Below are 21,886 nucleotides of genomic sequence, written 5' to 3'. Positions count from 1 at the left end.
TGGGATTCAGTGACGATGCGGGCCACTCTATCGTCCGTTCGTGTAGCTGCTATCCTGACAGCCACCAAAGAGCTAAAGCTAGGCCAGTCACGCACTGTAAAACAGTTCGAGAGACTGTTGGGTCTTTTGGCGGCAGCGTCCAACGTGATTCCTTTTGGCCTGCTGTACATGAGACCTTTGCAGTGGTGGCTCAGGACCAGAGGGTTCTCCCCGAGGGGAAACCCACTTCGTATGATCAAGATCACGCGGCGATGCCTTCGTGCCTTGGTTATATGGAGAAAACATTGGTTCTTAACCCAGGGTCCGGTGTTGGGAGCTCTCTGCCATCGAGTTACGATCTCGACAGATGCTTCCCTCACCGGCTGGGGAGCGGTAATGGAAGGCCGCTCGGTTCAGGGTCGGTGGAGGAGTCATCATCTTTCTTGGCACATAAATTGCCTGGAGATGATGGCCGTCTTCAATGCGTTGAAGCAATTCCTCCCAGACCTGAGGGGCCATCATGTGCTCGTCCGTACAGACAACACATCGGTGGTCTCTTATCTGAACCGTCAGGGGGGTCTGCGGTCTGCGGTTTGCAAGCTGGCGCACCAGATCCTCCTGTGGTCTCTGGGGAAGGTACTCTCCCTGAGGGCAGTGTATATTCCTGGGGACCAGAATATTGGGGCAGACATCCTGTCGAGGCAGGAGCTGAGGCCAGGGGACTGGAGACTCCACCCCGAGGCGGTGGAGAAAATTTGGGAGTTTTACGGCCAAGCAGAGGTGGATCTGTTTGCGTCTCAGCATACGACGCACTGTCCACTTTGGTTCTCCCTTACTCACCCAGCCCCCCTGGGGCTGGATGCTATGGTGCAGACGTGGCCGAGGCTACGTCTGTACGCATTTCCCCCTGTTGCTCTGCTCCCAGGAGTTCTGGAACGAGTCCGCCAGTACGGAATAAGCCTACTGCTAGTAGCACCACGCTGGCCGAGTCGGATCTGGTTTGCGGACCTGATCCATCTCTTAGACGGTCCTCCCTTGGAGATCCCGATCAGGAGAGACCTTCTGTCTCAGGCCGGGGGCACAATATTTCACCCTCGACCAGAAATTTGGAACCTGTGGGTTTGGCCTCTGAGGGGGCCCAACTCATAGAGAGTGGTCTCTCAGCTGAGGCTGCTGAGACCATTCTAAGCTCCAGAGCTCCAGCTACTAGGAAACTATATGCGCTTAAATGGAGAGTTTTTTCTGTATGGTGTCACCGACATCAGTGGGATCCAGTTAACTGTTCTGTGAACACAGTACTCGAGTTCCTGCAGGAGTGCTTTACGTCAGGTTTATGTCCTTCCACGCTCAAGGTCTACGTGGCGGCCATTGCGGCTTACCACGCCCTGGTGGGGGGTACATCGTTGGGTCGAGACCCCCTGATTACACGTTTCCTTCGTGGCACTTTGAGGCTAAGGCCTGCAACTCGCACTAGGGTGCCAGCTTGGGATCTTGCTTTAGTACTAGAAGGCCTGTCTAGGGCTCCATTCGAGCCCTTAGATTCGGTTTCAGAGAAGTTTCTTACCTTTAAGACTATCTTTCTGCTAGCTATTTCGTCCCTTAAGAGAGTTGGAGACCTTCAGGCCCTTTCGGTTTCCCCCACTTGCCTTGAGTTTGCACCGGGGATGGTCAAGGCATTCTTATATCCAAAACAGGGATACGTCCCTAAGGTGCCGACCTTGACTCCGAGGCCTATTGTGCTGCAGGCTTTCTGTCCTCCTCCTTTTACATCTGCGGACCAGGAAAGGCTGAACCTCTTGTGTCCAGTGCGAGCACTGGATACTTATGTTCATCGGACATCGTCAATGAGGAAGTCCGACCAGTTATTTATTTGCTTTGGATCACCTAAGAAGGGTCTTCCTGCTTCTAAACAGACGGTTAGTAAGTGGATAGTTGAGGCTATTTCACTTGCATACGAGTACTCTGACCTGCCGTGTCCTTTGGCGGTCAGAGCTCATTCTACGAGGGGTATGGCGGCCTCTAAAGCCTTACTATTTGGAGTTTCTCTTCAAGACGTTTGTGATGCGGCAGGCTGGTCCTCACCGCTCACATTCGTTAGGTTTTACAGCTTAGACCTGGATGCTGCCCCAGGTTCTCAGGTGCTTAGTGCTTAGTTTCAACAGACTGACACTCAGGTACTTGGAATTCTGGCGTTTTGGGTATTCTCGTTCCCAAGGCGTCAAGTGACGCATCGAGAGTTCCCTCGAAAGGGAACGTCTCAGGTTACGACTGTAACCGTAGTTCCCTGAGAAAGGGAACGAGACGATGCGTCACCCTGCCATACTTCCTGCTTCCCTGTGATCGGCTTGCTTCGACTTTTTGAAGCTAATGCCGCGTTTCACCGGGTGAGCCTTTATCCCTTCCTGGTCATGACGTCACCCGCCCGTGACGCTCATTCTTTCCATTGGACTAGTTGACATTGATGCTCAGACGCATGCACGCTGGGGGCGTTCCCAAGGCGTCAAGTGACGCATCGTCTCGTTCCCTTTCTCAGGGAACTACGGTTACAGTCGTAACCTGAGACGTTCGCTGTGCAATGAAGAGATATCGCATACCACATGAGCTGTTGCATCGCAACGCATACAGAAGTAATTAATTTCCCTTGTGCATTGAAGAAGTAGCACATGACATATGTGATATTGCATTGCATGTACGATATAAATTAATCCGTTGTGCATTTATTTGCATGCAAAAGCTAACGTTTTCAGTTGTGCATTAAAGATATAACATATAACATATGACTTGTTTGGTACTTTCCTGTTATCCGGACCCCACGATGGCCTACCCCTAAGCCCGCCCCTGTTTCACTAAACTGTATACAATAACTAACTTATTCCGTTGTGCATTATTCACGCATGTTGAGTTACCACTTCGGATAGCACAATATGTGTGCTTTTGTATAGCAATGCATAAAGAACTAAACTCATTCTGTTTTGCATAGAAGATATGCACTGTTTCTTTGAACATACCCAATCTAACTGAATTCGTTGTGAAGTGAAAAACATTCAATACTATCTTTCATAGTATTACATAAAAGAACTAATTTGTTTTATTTTGAAATTAAGAGATACTGCATTGCATATGAGTTGCATCGCAACATATATATGTTGTGATGCAACTCATATGCAATGCAGTAGCACATGACATATATACAGAATATATATACAGAACTCATTCCCCTGTGCATTGGAGAATTAGCACATGTATATACAGAACTCATTCCCCTGTGCATTGGAGAATTAGCACATGATATAAGTGATGTTTCATTGCAGTGCATGCACGATATAAATGAATCTGTTGTGCATTTATTTGCATGCAAAAGCTAACTTATTTCATTGTGCACTGAAGAGATACAACTTATGCTTTGCTGCATTGCACTGCAACTTCCATTGTGCATAAAATACATAAAATTCGCCTTCGGATAACACAATATGCGTGCTTTTGCATTACACTGCATAGAACAAATAAATCATTCTTGTGTGCATTGAAAACATAACATAAAAGGAAAGCAGTCGTTTTATTACACGGTATACAAAAACTTCCGTTGTGCAATCTTCATTCTGCTATTGTGCATTCTTCAGAATGTTAGATCTTGCAAGTTAGCATGAGTTAGATGTTGTGTGCATTGGAATTCAAAAGCACACAGTTGTGATACCCAAAAGGGAGATAAACCATATGTGCAAACTGCAAAGCATTGCAAAGCATACTAGAATAACACTCATTCATTGTGCATTCTACACTGTATACAAGAACTAACTTAATCCGTTGTGCATTCATGAATAATGTATGTATTGTACACTAACATACTAAAAACTAACATACTCCGTTGTGAAATGGAGAGATAAAAACGCAATATAGTAATGTTGCACTGCATCGCATACAATATCTAAATAATTTGATATAGCACAACATAAATTGCAGTACATGCAGACAACTACGAACTTGTTCCGATGTTCATTGAATAGATACCACACCATGTGTGCTCTTGCATTGCACTGCATACTCAATCTAGCTAAATTGACACGTGGATTTAAGAATTGACAAATAATAAGGTATCTTTCATGGCAATTAATTCCATTGTGCATTGAAAAGATAACACATGACAATTTCACTGTTTCATCGAAATCTATACGAGAACGAATGCAGCCATCGAGTAGTTCAAATATTACATTTTGAACATATTTCTGGCCAAAGAATCCTTGAACTTGATCTTTCTATACATACTCATAGACTCCTCCTGATGTTTCATCAGCCAGACAGTGGTCCATAATTGACCTACAAACATATTTCTGGCCAAAGAGTCTTTGAACTTGAACTTGAACTTTCTATAAGTACTCATAGACTCCTTCTTGATGTTTCATCAGCCAGACAGTGGTCCATATTTGAACTAAACATATTTCTGGCCAAAGTCTTATCAAAGGCTAACTTACTATGCATACTCTTAAACTTCTTTTGATGTTACTTCAACCTTAGATTAGACCAGATTTTTCCTCATGAACACATTTTTGGACAGAGTCCTTATTCTTGAATTTTCTATACATACTCATAGAGTCACTCTGAAGTTTCATCAGCCAGACATATTTGGCCCACCTAACATATTTCTGGCCAAAGAGTCATTGAACTTGAACTTTCTAAAAATATAGACTCGTTCTGATGTTTCTTCAGCCATCCAATAGTTAAAATATGATATTTTGAACCTATTTTTGTCCTGAGAGTCCTTAAACTTTCTTTAAATACTCATAGACTCCTTCTGATGTTTCATCTGCCAGACAGTGGTTCATATTTGACCTACTTAACATATTTCTGGCCAAGGTCTTATCAAAGGCTAACTTAGTATGGATACTCATAGACTCCTTTTGATGTTGCTACAACCATAGATTAGACCATATTTGACCTTATGAACACATTTCTGGACAAGTAGTCCTTAATCTTGAACTTTCTATAAATACTCATAGACTCCTTCTGATATTTTATCAGCAGGAGAGTGGTCCATTTTTGACCTTCTTAACATATTTCAGGCAAAACTCTTATCAAGGGCTAACTTACTATGCATACTCATAGACTCCTTTTGATGTTACGACAACCATAGATTAGAACATAATCTATGGTTGAAAGAGTCCTTAATCTTGAACTTTCTATGCATACTTATAGACTCCTTCTGATGTTTCATCAGCCAGACAGTGGTCAATATTAGACCCACTTAACATATTTTTGGCCAAAGAGTCTTTGAACTTGAACTTTCTAAAAATACTCATAGACTCCTTCTGATGTTTCATCAGCCACACAGTGGTCCATATTTGACTTCCTTAACATATTTCTGTCCAAAGAGTCTTTGAACTTGAACTTTCTAAAAATACTCATAGACTCCTTTTGATGTTTCATCAGCCAGACAATGGTCCATATTTGACCTACTTAACATATTTCTTGACAAAGTCTTATCAAAGGCTAACCTACTATTTATACTTATAGACTTCTTTTGATGTTACTTCAACAATATATTAGACCATATTTGATCTTATGAACACATTTCTGGAGAAAGAGTCCTTAATCTTGAACTTTCTATGCATACTCAGACTCCTTCTGATGTTTCATCAGTAGTTCAAATGTGACTTTTTGTACATATATCTTGCCAGAGAATCCTTGAACTTGATATTTCTATACATACTCATAGACTCCTTCTGATGTTTCATCAGCCAGAGAGTGGTCCATATTTTACCTACTTAACATATTTCTGGCCAAAATCTTATCACAGACTAACTTACTATTTATACTTATAGACTTCTTTTGATGTTACTTCAACAATATATTAGACCTTATTTGATCTTATTTCAAATATTTCTGGAGAAAGAGTCCTTAATCTTGAACTTTCTATACATACTCAGACTTCTTTTGATGTTACTTCAACCATTGATTAGACCATATTTGACCTTATGAACACATTTCTGGACAAAGAGTCCTTAATCTTGAACTTTCTATCTATACTTATAGACTCCTTCTGATGTTTCATCATCAAGACAGTGGTCCATATTTGACCCTTTTAACATATTTCAGGCCAAAAAGTCTTTGAACTTGAACTTTCAATAAATAATAGACTCCTTCTGATATTTCATCAGCCAGACAGTGGTCCATATTTGACATACGTAACATATTTCTTGCCAAAGTCTTATCAAAGGCTAACTTTCTATGCATACTCATAGACTTCTTTTGATGTTACTTCAACCATTGATTAGACCATATTTGACCTTATGAACACATTTCTGGACAAAGAGTCCTTAATCTTGAACTTTCTATCTATACTTATAGACTCCTTCTGATGTTTCATCATCAAGACAGTGGTCCATATTTGACCCACTAAACACATTTCTGGCCAAAGAGTCTTTGAACTTGAACTTTCAATAAATAATAGACTCCTTCTGATGTTTCATCAGCCAAAGAATGGTCCATAGTTTACCTACTTAACATATTTCTGGCCAAAGAGTCTTTGAACTTGAACCTTCTATAAATACTCATATTCTCCTTCCGATGTTTCTTCAGCAAGACAGTGGTCCACATTTGACCTACTGAACACATTTCTGGCAAAAGAGTCCTCGATTTTGATCTTGCTATACATTCTCATAGACTCCTTCTGATGTTTCATCAGTAGTTCAAATAGGATATTTTGAACCTATTTTTGGCCTGAGAGTCCATGAACTTTCTTTAAACACTCATTGACCCCTTCTGATGTTTCATCAGCCAGACAGTGGTCCATATTTGACCTACTTAACATATTTCAGGCCAAAGAGTCTTTGAACTTGCACTTTCTATAAATACTCATAGACTCCTTCTGATATTTCATCAGCCAGACAGTGGTCCATATTTGACATACGTAACATATTTCTTGCCAAAGTCTTATCAAAGGCTAACTTTCTATGCATACTCATAGACTTCTTTTGATGTTACTTCAACCATTGATTAGACCATATTTGACCTTATGAACACATTTCTGGACAAAGAGTCCTTAATCTTGAACTTTCTATCTATACTTATAGACTCCTTCTGATGTTTCATCATCAAGACAGTGGTCCATATTTGACCCACTAAACACATTTCTGGCCAAAGAGTCTTTGAACTTGAACTTTCAATAAATAATAGACTCCTTCTGATGTTTCATCAGCCAAAGAATGGTCCATAGTTTACCTACTTAACATATTTCTGGCCAAAGAGTCTTTGAACTTGAACCTTCTATAAATACTCATATTCTCCTTCCGATGTTTCTTCAGCAAGACAGTGGTCCACATTTGACCTACTGAACACATTTCTGGCAAAAGAGTCCTCGATTTTGATCTTGCTATACATTCTCATAGACTCCTTCTGATGTTTCATCAGTAGTTCAAATAGGATATTTTGAACCTATTTTTGGCCTGAGAGTCCATGAACTTTCTTTAAACACTCATTGACCCCTTCTGATGTTTCATCAGCCAGACAGTGGTCCATATTTGACCTACTTAACATATTTCAGGCCAAAGAGTCTTTGAACTTGCACTTTCTATAAATACTCATAGACTCCTTCTGATATTTCATCAGCCAGAGGGTGGTCCATATTTGACCTACTTAGCATATTTCTGGCCAAAGTCTTTTCAAAGGCTAACTTTCTATGCATACTCATATACTTCTTTTTATGTTATTTCAACCATAGATTAGACCATATTTGACCTTATGAGCACATTTCTGGACAAAGAGTCCTTAATCTTGAACTTTCTATAAATACTCATAGACACCTTCTGATGTTTCATCAGTAATTCAAATATGACTTTTTGTACATATATCTTGCCAGAGAATCCTTAATCTTGATCTTTCTATACATAGTCATTGACTCCTTCTGATGTTTCATCAGCCATACAGTGGTCCATAATTGACCTACTTAACATATTTCTGGCCAAATTCTCTTCAAAGGCTAACTTACTATGCATACTCATAGACTTCTTTTAATATTACTTCAACCATAGATTAGAGCATATTTGACCTTATGAACACATTTCTGGACAAAGAGTCCTTAATCTTGAACTTTCTGTACATAATCATAGAATCTTTATGAAGTTTCATCAGTAGTTCAAATACGACTTTTTGTACATATATCTTGACGGAGAATCATTGAACTTGATCTTTCTATACATACTCATTAACTCCTTCTGTTAACTCCTTTCATCAGCCAGACAGTGGTCCATTTTATACCTACTTAACAAATTTCTGTCCAAAAAGTCTTTGAACTAGAAATTGAACTTTCTATAAATACTCATAGACTCCTTCTGATGTTTCATCAGCCAGACAGTGGTCCATATTTGACTTCCTTAACATATGTCTGTCCAAAGAGTCTGAACTTGAACTTGAACTTTCTATAAATACTCATAGACTCCTTCTGATGTTTCATCAGCCAGACAGTGGTCCATATTTGACTTCCTTAACATATGTCTGTCCAAAGAGTCTGAACTTGAACTTGAACTTTCTATAAATACTCATAGACTCCTTCTGATGTTTTATCACCAGGAGACTAGAGTGGTCCATTTTTGACCTACTTAACATATTTCTGGCCAAAGTCTTATCAAATGCTAACTTGCTATGCATACTCATAGACTTCTTTTGATGTTACTTCAACCATAGATTAGACCATATTTGACCTTACGAGCAGATTTCGGGACAAAGAGTCCTTAATCTTGAACTTTCTATACATACTCATGGACTCCTTTTGATGTTTCATCAGCCAGACAGTGGTCCATATTTGACCTACTTAACATATTTCTGGCCAAAGAGTCTTTGAACTTGAACTTGAATTTTCTATAAATACTCATAGTCTCCTTCTCATGTTACTTCAACCATAGATTAGACCATATTTGACCTTATAAACACATTTCTGGACAAAGTGTCCTTAATCTTGAACTTTCTATTCATACTCTTAGACTCCTTCTGATGTTTCTTCAGTAGTTCAAATATGACTTTTTGTACATATATCTTGCCAGAGAATCCTTGGACTTGATCTTTCTATACATACTCATAGACTCCTTTTGATGTTTTATCAGCCAGACAGTAGTCTAAACTTGACCTACTGGACATATTTCTGGCAAAAGAGTTCATCAAAGGCTAACTTACTATTCATTCTCATAGACCTCTTTTGATGTTACATCATCCATATTTTAGTCCATATTTGACCTATTAAACATTTTTCTGGCCATAGAGTCGTTGGACTTGAACTTGAACTTTCTATACATACTCATAGACTCATTCTGATATTTCATTAGTCAGACAGTAGTCCATATTTTAACTAACGAATATATTTCTGGCAAAATAGGCCAGATCATCAAAATCATCAAAGGCTACCTTTCTATGCGTTCTCATAGACTCCTTTTGATGTTACATCAAGCATATATTAGTCCACATTTGAACTATTGAACATTTTTCTAGCCAAAGAGTCTTTGGACTTGAACTTGAACTTTCTCTACATGAACTTGAACTTTCTATACTCATAGACTCATTCTGATATTTCATCAACCAGACATTAGTTCATTTTGACCTATTGAACATATTTCTGGCCAAAGAATCATTAAAGGCTATCTTACTATACATTCTCATAAACTTCTTTTGATATTATATCAACCATATATTAGTCCATATTTGACCTATTGAACACATTTCCGAGTATATTTACCGTATATAAAGGTAAAGTTTAAAGACTCTTTGACCAGAAATATGTCATATTACTGTAAGTCATATTTGAACTACTGTTGAAACATCAGAAGGAGTCTATAGAAATTGAGCATATATAAAATGTTCCAAATCAAAGACTCAGAAATATGTTCGTTATGACAAATTTGAAAACTTGTCTGGGTGATATAACATCTGAAGGAGTCATCAGTATGTATGTTAAGTTAAAATTCAAGGACTCTTTGGAAAGTTCAAGATCTTGGACTCATTGGCCAGAAATGTTTTCAATATGTCAAATATGGATTCATATATGGTTGATGTAACATCAAAAGAAGTCTATGAAAATGGATAGTAAGTAAGCCCTTGATGATACTTTTGCCAAAAATATGTTCTGTAGGTCAAGTTTGGACTACTGTCTGCCTGATAAAACATCATAAGTCTATATGTATAAAAAGTTCAAGTTCAAGGACACTTTGGCCATTTATGGGGAATAGGTCAAATAAGGACTAATATAATGGTTAATTTAACATCAAATGAGTCTGCATTGTAAGTTAGATTTTGATGACTATTTGGTCAGAAATATGTTCAGTAGGTCAAATATGGACTACTGTCTGGCTGATGAAACATTCAAAAGAGTGTGTGTATGAATAGAAAGTTCTAAATATATTCTAAATGTCAAATTTGAACTACAGGATGGTTGAAGAAACATCAGAACAAGTCTATATGTTTAGAAAGTTCAATGTAGATGACTCTTTGGCCAGAAATGTGTTCAATAGGTCAAATGTAGACTAATATATGGTTTATTTAGCATTAAAAGAAGTCTATGAGAACACATAGTAAGTTAGACTGTGATAAAATTTTGGCCAGAAATATGTTACTGTAACTGTCTTGCCAGAAATATGTTCAGTAGGTCAAGTTTGGACTACTGTCTGGCTGCTGAAACATTAGAAGAAGTCTATGAAAATGTTTAGAAAGATCAAGTTCAATGATTCACTGACAAAAAATATGTTCAAAAGGTCAAATTTGGCTGAAGAAACATCAGAACAAGTCTCTATGTTTAGAAAGTTCAAGATTAAGGACTCTTTGTCCAGAAATCTGAGAAATCTGCTCATTTGTTATGTAAGTCAAAAATGGACCACTCTCCTGCTGATAAAACATCAGAAGGAGTCTATGAGTATTAATAGAAAGTTCAAGATTAAGGATTCTTTGACCAGAAATGTGTTCATAAGGTCAAATATGGTCTAATCTATGGTTGAAGTAAAAACAAAAGAAGTCTATGAGTATTTATAGTAAGTTAGCCTTTGATAAGACCTTGGCCAGAAATATGTTAAGTAGGTCAAATATGGACCACTCTCTGGCTCATGAAACATCAGAAGGAGTCTATGAGTATTTATAGAAAGTTCAAGTTCAAAGACTCTTTGGACAGAAATATGTTAAGTGGGTCTAATATGGACAACTGTCTGGCTGATGAAACGTCAGGAGTCTATAAGTATTTATAGAAAGTTCAAGTTCAAGTTCAAAGACTCTTTGTCCAGAAATGTGTTTATAAGGTCAAATATGGTCTAAACTATGGTTGAAGTAACATCAAAAGAAGTCTGAGTATGCATAGTAAGTTAGCCTTTAATAAGACCTTGGCCAGAAATATGTCAAGTAGGTGGTCCACTGTTAAATGTTAAATATGTTAAGCATGAACCACTGTCTGGCTGATGAAACATCAGAAGGAGTCTATGAGTATTAATAAGAAAGCTCAAGTTCAAGTTCAAAGAATCTTTGGACAGAAATATGTTAAGTAGATCTAATATGGACCACTCTATGGCTGATGAAACATCAGAAGGAGTTAATGTATAGTTTGTATAGAAAGATCAAGAACAAGGATTCTCCGGCAAGATATATGTACAAAAAGTCATATTTGAACTACTGATGAAACTTCAGAAAGAGTCTATTATTATGCATAGAAAGATCAAGATTAAAGACTCTTTGTCCAGAAATGTGTTCATAAGGTCAAATATGGTCTAATCTATGGTTGAAGTAACATCAAAAGAAGTCTATGAGTATGCAAAGTAAGTTAACATATTTCTGGCCAAAGTCTGTTCTAAGGCTAAGTAGGTCAAATATGGACCACTGTCTGGCTGATGAAACATCAGAAGGTGTCTATGAGTATTTATAGAAAGTTCAAGATTAAGGACTCTTTGTCCAGAAATGTGCTCATAAGGTCAAATATGGTCTAATCTATGGTTGAAGTAACATCAAAAGAAGTCTATGAGTATAAATAGTAAGTTAGCCTTTGATAAGACCTTGGCCAGAAATATGTTAAATAGGTCAAATATGGACCACTCTCTGGCTGATGAAACGTCAGGAGTCTATGAGTATTTATAGAAAGTTCAAGTTCAAGTTCAAAGACTCTTTGTCCAGAAATGTGTTTATAAGGTCAAATATGGTCTAAACTATGGTTGAAGTAACATCAAAAGAAGTCTATGAGTATGCATAGTAAGTTAACATATTTCTGGCCAAAGTCTGTTCAAAGTAGGTCAAATATGGACCACTGTCTGGCTGATGAAACATCAGAAGGTGTCTATGAGTATTTATAGAAAGTTCAAGATTAAGGACTCTTTGTCCAGAAATGTGCTCATAAGATCAAATATGGTCTAATCTATGGTTGAAGTAACATCAAAAGAAGTCTATGAGTATGCATAATAAGTTAGCCTTTGATAAGACCTTGGCCAGAAATATGTTAAGTAGGTCAAATATGGACCACTCTCTGGCACATGAAACATCAGAAGGAGTCTATGAGTATTTATAGAAAGTTCAAGTTCAAAGACTCTTTGGACAGAAATATGTTAAGTGGGTCTAATATGGACCACTCTATGGCTGATGAAACATCAGAAGGAGTTAATGCATAGTATGTATAGAAAGATCAAGAACAAGGATTCTCCAGCAAGGTATATGTACAAAAAGTCATATTTGAACTACTGATGAAACTTCAGAAAGAGTCTATTATTATGCATAGAAAGATCAAGATTAAAGACTCTTTGTCCAGAAATGTGTTCATAAGGTCAAATATGGTCTAATCTATGGTTGAAGTAACATCAAAAGAAGTCTATGAGTATGCATAGTAAGTTAACTTATTTCTGGCCAAAGTCTGTTCAAAGGCTAAGTAGGTCAAATATGGACCACTGTCTGGCTGATGAAACATCAGAAGGTGTCTATGAGTATTTATAGAAAGTTCAAGATTAAGGACTCTTTGTCCAGAAATGTGCTCATAAGGTCAAATATGGTCTAATCTATGGTTGAAGTAACATCAAAAGAAGTCTATGAGTATGCATAGTAAGTTAGCCTTTGATAAGACCTTGGCCAGAAATATGTTAAGTAGGTCAAATATGGACCACTCTCTGGCACATGAAACATCAGAAGGAGTCTATGAGTATTTATAGAAAGTTCAAGTTCAAAGACTCTTTGGCCAGAAATATGTTAAGTAGGTCAAATATGGACCACACGGCTTATGAAACGTCAGACGCACTCTGTGAGCATGTATAAAAAGATCAAGTTCAAGAACTCTCTGGCCAGATTTATGTACAAAATATCAAATTTGAACTACTGAATTAACATCAGAACATTTCTTTATGTTTAGAAAGTTCAAGTTCAAAGACTCTTTGGACAGAAATATGTTAAGTGGGTCTAATATGGACCACTCTATGGCTGATGAAACATCAGAAGGAGTTAATGTATATGTATAGAAAGATCAAGAACAAGGATTCTCCAGCAAGATATATGTACAAAAAGTCATATTTGAACTACTGATGAAACTTCAGAAAGAGTCTATTATTATGCATAGAAAGATCAAGATTAAAGACTCTTTGTCCAGAAATGTGTTCATAAGGTCAAATATGGTCTAATCTATGGTTGAAGTAACATCAAAAGAAGTCTATAAGTATGCATAGTAAGATAACATATTTCTGGCCAAAGTCTGTTCAAAGGCTAAGTAGGTCAAATATGGACCAGTGTCTGGCTGATGAAACATCAGAAGGTGTGTATGAGTATTTATAGAAAGTTCAAGATTAAGGACTCTTTGTCCAGAAATAGCTCATAAGGTCAAATATGGTCTAATCTATGGTTGAAGTAACATCAAAAGAAGTCTATGAGTATGCATAGTAAGTTAGCCTTTGATAAGACCTTGGCCAGAAATATGTTAAGTAGGTCAAATATGGACCACTCTCTGGCACATGAAACATCAGAAGGAGTCTATGAGTATTTATAGAAAGTTAAAGTTCAAGTTCAAAGACTCTTTGTCCAGAAATGTGTTCATAAGGTCAAATATGGTCTAATCTATGGTTGAAGTAACATCAAAAGAAGTCTATGAGTATGCAAAGTAAGTTAGCCTTTGATAAGACCTTGGCCAGAAATATGTTAAGTAGGTAAAATATGGACCACTCTCTGGCTCATGAAACATCAGAAGGAGTCTATGAGTATTTATACAAAGTTCAAGTTCAAAGACTCTTTGGCCAGAAATATGTTAAGTAGGTCAAATATGGACCACACGGCTTATGAAACGTCAGAAGCACTCTGTGACCATGTATAGAAAGATCAAGTTCAAGAACTCTCTGGCCAGATTTATGTACAAAAGATCAAATTTGAACTACTGAATTAACATCAGAACACGTCTTTATGTTTAGAAAGTTAAAGGTAGAGGACTCTTTTGGCCAGAAATATATTCAAGGATAAATGCAGAAAACAACTAACTAATTTTGCTGTTCATTGAAGAGATTACGTTTGTTGCATTGCATTGTAATATCTATTTTACTATGTGTATTGGAGATAAACCATCTGTGCTGCTTGCACAGCAATGCACACAAGAACTATACTTTTTCGGTTGTGCATTGAGATAACATAAGCACGGATTCATTTAATTGAACATAATCTTAAAACTTAAAACTAAAACTTAATCTAAAAACTTACTGAATTCGTCGTGCTATAAAGTATAATACTATGCTAAATATGCTATCTTTCATAGCATTCATAAACTAACTTGTTTCGTTTTGCAATGAAGAGATATTGCATTACATATGAGTGGTTGCATCGCAACGCATACAGAACTAATTTATTCCCATGTGCATTGAAGAAGTAGCACATGACATACCGGTATGTGATGTTTCATTGCAATCCATGCACGAGATAAATGAATCCGCTATGCATTTATTTGCATGCAAAATCTAACTTATTTCTGTGCATTGAAGAGTACAACATATGTAGCATAGCGCTGCATCCAGGACCTAAGTTTACTGACTTTATGCATTGAGGAATCACATTAGTGACATGGTCTTTTTCATTGAACTGTATACAATAACTAACTTATTCTATTGTGAATTATTCAATCTTCGGTTGTGTATTCTTCAAAGTTAGATCTTGTAATGCAATGCAACAGCACACATGTATTCTCTTCAATGAACCGCAAAATGAGTTAGATGTTGTATGCATTGGAATGCAAAAGCACGTGTTGTGACATCCGAAAGTGGGTAACACAACATGCATGCTTTTGCATTCCAATGCATAAAACAACTAACTCATTTTGCTGTTCATTGAAGAGATTACATGTGTGTTGTTGCAATGCATTGCAAGATATTACTTGGAGATAAATCATCTTGCTGTTGCATTGCAATGCATACAAAAACGAACTTATTCCGATGCATTTTACTGTTCCTCTTCTAGTGCATTGCATACTCAGTCTAACTTATTTCACTGGGCAATTAAGAGATATCGCATAACATATGAGCTGTTGCTTTGCAACGTATTGCATTGCAAAGCTATGCATTTTGCACAGCAATGCATAAAGAACTAAACTCATTCCGTTGTGCATTGAAGATATAACATCTGGACTGTTTCATTGAACATACTCAATCTAACTGAATTCGTTGTGAAGTGAAATACATGAAATATGCTATCTTTCATGGTATTGTATAAAATAACTAATTTGTTTTGTTTTGAAAGGAAGAGATATTACATTACATATGAGCAGTTGCATCGCAACTTACACAGAATTAATTAATTCCCCTGTGCATTGAAGAAGTAGCACTGACATACTTGATGTTTCATTGCAATCCATGCACGAGACAAATTAATCCGTTGTGCATTTATTTGCATGCAAAAGCTAACGTTTTCATTTTGCATTGGAGAGATACAACATATGTGCTTGTTGCATAGGACCTGAATTTACTGACTGATATGGTCTGTTTCATTGAACTGTATACAATAAACTAACTTATTCCGTTCATATACAATAACTGAATTATTCAATCTTCTGTTGTGCTTCTTCAGAGTAATTTAGATCTTGCAATGCAATGCAACGACAAATATGTAATCTCTCCAATAAACAGCAAAATGAGTAAGGTGATGTATGCATTGGAATGCAAAAGCACCCGTGTTGACATCCGAAAACTTAACAACATGCATGCTTTTGCATTCCAATGCATAAAACAACTAACTAATTTTGCTGTTCATTGAAGAGATAACACATATGTGCTCTTGCACATATGATGTAATAGAGTTATACTTAATTTAACTTATTTCGCTGTGCAATGAAGAGATATCGCATACCACATGAGCTGTTGCATTGCAACGCATACAGAAGTAATAAATTCCCTTGTGCATTGAAGAAGTACCACATGACATATGTGATATTGCATTGCATGTACGATATAAATTAATCCGTTGTGCATTTATTTGCATGCAAAAGCTAACGTTTTCAGTTGTGCATTAAAGATATAACATATAACATATGACCTGTTTCACTAAACTGTATACAATAACTAACTTATTCCGTTGTGCATTATTCACGCATGTTGAGTTACCACTTCGGATAGCACAATATGTGTGCTTTTGTATAGCAATGTATAAAGAACTAAACTCATTCTGTTTTGCATAGAAGATATAACATATGCACTGTTTCTTTGAACATACCCAATCTAACTGAATTCGTTGTGAAGTGAAAAACATTCAATACTATCTTTCATAGTATTGCATAAAATAACTAATTTGTTTTATTTTGAAATTAAGAGATACTGCATTGCATATCAGTTGCATCGCAACATATATACAGAACTCATTCCCCTGTGCATTGAAGAATTAGCACATGATATAAGTGATGTTTCATTGCAGTGCATGCACGATATAAATGAATCTGTTGTGCATTTATTTGCATGCAAAAGCTAACTTATTTCATTGTGCACTGAAGAGATGCAACTTATGCTTTGCTGCATTGCACTGCAACTTCCATTGTGCATAAAATACATAAAATTCCCCTTCGGATAACACAATATGCGTGCTTTTGCATTACACTGCATAGAACAACTAAATCATTCTTGTGTGCATTGAAAACATAACATAAAAGGAAAGCAGTCGTTTTATTGCACGGTATACAAAAACTTCCGTTGTGCAATCTTCATTCTGCTATTGTGCATTCTTCAGAGTGTTAGATCTTGCAAGTTAGCATGAGTTAGATGTTGTGTGCATTGGAATTCAAAAGCACACAGTTGTGATACCCAAAAGGGAGATAAACCATATGTGCAAACTGCAAAGCATTGCAAAGCATACTAGAACAACACTCATTCATTGTGCATTATACACTGTATACAAGAACTAACTTAATCCGTTGTGCATTCATGAATAATGTATGTATTGTATACAAAAACTAACATCCTCCGTTGTGAAATGGAGAGATAAAAACGCAATATAGTAATGTTGCACTGCATCGCATACAATATCTAAATAATTTGATATAGCACAACATAAATTGCAGTACATGCAGACAACTACGAACTTGTTCCGATGTTCATTGAATAGATACCACACCATGTGTGCTCTTGCATTGCACTGCATACTCAATCTAGCTAAATTGACACGTGGATTTAAGAATTGACAAATAATAAGGTATCTTTCATGGCAATTAATTCCATTGTGCATTGAAAAGATACATGACAATTTCACTGTTTCATCGAAATCTATACAAGAACGACTGCAGCCATCGAGTAGTTCAAATATGACATTTTGCACATATTTCTGGCCAAAGAATCCTTGAACTTGATCTTTCTATACATACTCATAGACTCCTTCTTGATGTTTCATCAGCCAGACAGTGGTCCATATTTGAACTAAACATATTTCTGGCCAAAGTCTTATCAAAGGCTAACTTACTATGCATACTCTTAAACTTCTTTTGATGTTACTTCAACCTTAGATTAGACCAGATTTTTCCTCATGAACACATTTTTGGACAGAGTCCTTATTCTTGAATTTTCTATACGTCACTCTGAAGTTTCATCAGCCAGACATATTTGGCCCACCTAACATATTTCTGGCCAAAGAGTCATTGAACTTGAACTTTCTAAAAATATAGACTCGTTCTGATGTTTCTTCAGCCATCCAATAGTTAAAATATGATATTTTGAACCTATTTTTGTCCTGAGAGTCCTTAAACTTTCTTTAAATACTCATAGACTCCTTCTGATGTTTCATCTGCCAGACAGTGGTTCATATTTGACCTAATTAACATATTTCTGGCCAAGGTCTTGTCAAAGGCTAACTTACTATGGATACTCATAGACTCCTTTTGATGTTACTACAACCATAGATTAGACCGTATTTGACCTTATGAACACATTTCTGGACAAGTAGTCCTTAATCTTGAACTTTCTATAAATACTCATAGACTCCTTCTGATATTTTATCAGCAGGAGAGTGGTCCATTTTTGACCTTCTTAACATATTTCAGGCAAAACTCTTATGAAGGGCTAACTTACTATGCATACTCATAGACTCCTTTTGATGTTACGACAACCATAGATTAGAACATAATCTATGGTTGAAAGAGTCCTTAATCTTGAACTTTCTAAAAATACTCATAGACTCCTTTTGATGTTTCATTAGCCAGACAATGGTCCATATTTGACCTACTTAACATATTTCTTGCCAAAGTCTTATCAAAGGCTAACCTACTATTTATACTTATAGACTTCTTTTGATGTTACTTCAACAATATATTAGACCATATTTGATCTTATGAACACATTTCTGGAGAAAGAGTCCTTAATCTTGAACTTTCTATACATACTCAGACTCCTTCTGATGTTTCATCAGTAGTTCAAATGTGACTTTTTGTACATATATCAAGAGAATCCTCTTGCCAGATTCTTGCCAGAGAATCCTTGAACTTGATATTTCTATAGATACTCATAGACTCCTTCTGATGTTTCATCAGCCAGAGAGTGGTCCATATTTTACCTACTTAACATATTTCTGGCCAAAATCTTATCACAGACTAACTTACTATTTATACTTCTAGACTTCTTTTGATGTTACTTCAACCATATATTAGACAATATTTGATCTTATGAAAACATTTCTGGACAGAGTCCTTAATCTTGAACTTTTATACATACTCAGACTCCTTTTGATGTTTCATCAGTAGTTCAAATATGACTTTATGTACATTTTTCTTGCCAGAGAATCCTTGAACTTGATCTTTCTATACATACTCATAGACTCCTCCTGATGTTTCATCAGCAAGAGAGTGGTCCATATTTGACCCTTTTAACATATTTCAGCCCAAAAAGTCTTTGAACTTGAACTTTCAATAAATAATAGACTCCTTCTGATATTTCATCAGCCAGACAGTGGTCCATATTTGACATACGTAACATATTTCTTGCCAAAGTCTTATCAAAGGCTAACCTTCAATGCATACTCATAGACTTCTTTTGATGTTACTTCAACCATTGATTAGACCATATTTGACCTTATGAACACATTTCTGGACAAAGAGTTCTTAATCTTGAACTTTTTATCTATACTTATAGACTCCTTCTGATGTTTCATCATCAAGACAGTGGTCCATATTTGACCCACTAAACACATTTCTGGCCAAAGAGTCTTTGAACTTGAACTTTCAATAAATAATAGACTCCTTCTGATGTTTCATCAGCCAAATAATGGTCCATATTTTACCTACTTAACATATTTCTGGCCAAAGAGTCTTTGAACTTGAACTTGAACCTTCTATAAATACTCATATTCTCCTTCCGATGTTTCTTCAGCAAGACAGTGGTCCACATTTGACCTACTGAACACATTTCTGGCAAAAGAGTCCTCGATTTTGATCTTGCTATTCATTCTCATAGACTCCTTCTGATGTTTCATCAGTAGTTCAAATATGATATTTTGAACCTATTTTTGGCCTGAGAGTCCATGAACTTTCTTTAAACACTCATTCTGATTCTCATTCTCATACTCATTCACTCATTCATTAAAGACTCCTTCTGATGTTTCATCAGCCAGACAGTGGTCCATATTTGACCTACTTAACATATTTCAGGCCAAAGAGTCTTTGAACTTGCACTTTCTATAAATACTCATAGACTCCTTCTGATATTTCATAGATTAGAGCATATTTGACCTTATGAACACATTTCTGGACAAAGAGTCCTTAATCTTGAACTTTCTGTACATAATCATAGAATCTTTATGAAGTTTCATCAGTAGTTCAAATACGACTTTTTGTACATATATCTTGCCAGAGAATCCTTAATCTTGATCTTTCTATACATAGTCATTGACTCCTTCTGATGTTTCATCAGCCATACAGTGGTCCATATTTGACCTACTTAACATATTTCTGGCCAAGGTCTTATTAAAGGCTAACTTACCTTGCATACTCATAGACTTCTTTTAATATTACGTCAACCATAGATTAGAGCATATTTGACCTTATGAACACATTTCTGGACAAAGAGTCCTTAATCTTGAACTTTCTGTACATAATCATAGAATCTTTATGAAGTTTCATCAGTAGTTCAAATACGACTTTTTGTACGTATATCTTGACGGAGAATTATTGAACTTGATCTTTCTAGAAGATTCCCCCTTCCATGTGAAGCGCTTTGAGTGCCTAGAATTGCGCTATATAAATGTAATGAATTATTATTATTATTATTATTATTATTATTATTATTCTATACATACTCATTAACTCCTTCTGATGTTTCATCAGCCAGAGAGTGGTCCATTTTAGACCTACTTAACATATTTCTGTCCAAAGAGTCTTTGAACTTGAAATTGAACTTTCTATAAATACTCATAGACTCCTTCTGATGCTTCATCAGCCAGACAGTGGTCCATATTTGACTTCCTTAACATATGTCTGTCCAAAGAGTCTGAACTTGAACTTGAACTTTCTATAAATACTCATAGACTCCTTCTGATGTTTTATCACCAGGAGACTAGAGTGGTCCATTTTTGACCTACTTAACATATTTCTGGCCAAAGTCTTATCAAATGCTAACTTGCTATGCATACTCATAGACTTCTTTTGATGTTACTTCAACCATAGATTAGACCATATTTGACCTTACGAGCAGATTTCGGGACAAAGAGTCCTTAATCTTGAACTTTCTATACATACTCATAGACTCCTTTTGATGTTTCATCAGCCAGACAGTGGTCCATATTTGACCTACTTAACATATTTCTGGCCAAAGAGTCTTTGAACTTGAACTTGAATTTTCTATAAATACTCATAGTCTCCTTCTCATGTTACTTCAACCATAGATTAGACCATATTTGACCTTATAAACACATTTCTGGACAAAGTGTCCTTAATCTTGAACTTTCTATTCATACTCTTAGACTCCTTCTGATGTTTCTTCAGTAGTTCAAATATGACTTTTTGTACATATATCTTGCCAGAGAATCCTTGGACTTGATCTTTCTATACATATAACTCATAGACTCCTTTTGATGTTTTATCAGCCAGACAGTAGTCTAAACTTGACCTACTGGACATATTTCTGGCAAAAGAGTTCATCAAAGGCTAACTTACTATTCATTCTCATAGACCTCTTTTGATGTTACATCATCCATATTTTAGTCCATATTTGACCTATTAAACATTTTTCTGGCCATAGAGTCTTTGGACTTGAACTTGAACTTTCTATACATACTCATAGACTCATTCTGATATTTCATTAGTCAGACAGTAGTCCATATTTTAACTAACGAATATATTTCTGGCAAAATAGGCCAGATCATCAAAATCATCAAAGGCTACCTTTCTATGCGTTCTCATAGACTCCTTTTGATGTTACATCAAGCATATATTAGTCCACATTTGAACTATTGAACATTTTTCTGGCCAAAGAGTCTTTGGACT

At 36.5% G+C, this 21,886-nt stretch overlaps 1 protein-coding gene across 2 annotated transcripts in view; it reads right to left on the bottom strand.

Annotated features, from left to right (window-relative positions):
• The window catches only part of cunh11orf54 (chromosome unknown C11orf54 homolog), a 154,263-nt gene extending 143,394 nt beyond the window's left edge, over positions 1 to 10,869 (bottom strand). For both annotated transcript variants that reach the window (XM_056236089.1, XM_056236095.1), the window contains exon 1: positions 10,861 to 10,869. The gene's annotated coding sequence lies outside the window, so the exon portion shown is untranslated. The remainder of the gene's footprint in view (positions 1 to 10,860) is intronic.
• Positions 10,870 to 21,886: the final 11,017 nt, after the last annotated feature.

Source organism: Rhinichthys klamathensis, unplaced genomic scaffold (assembly GCF_029890125.1).
Source record: "Rhinichthys klamathensis goyatoka isolate OS25496 unplaced genomic scaffold, OSU_Roscu_1.1 h1tg000019l_1, whole genome shotgun sequence".
Taxonomy (NCBI): Eukaryota; Metazoa; Chordata; class Actinopteri; order Cypriniformes; family Leuciscidae; genus Rhinichthys; species Rhinichthys klamathensis.
The sequence above is the reverse complement of the archived record's forward strand: the minus strand, read 5'-3'. Positions and strand labels throughout refer to the sequence as shown.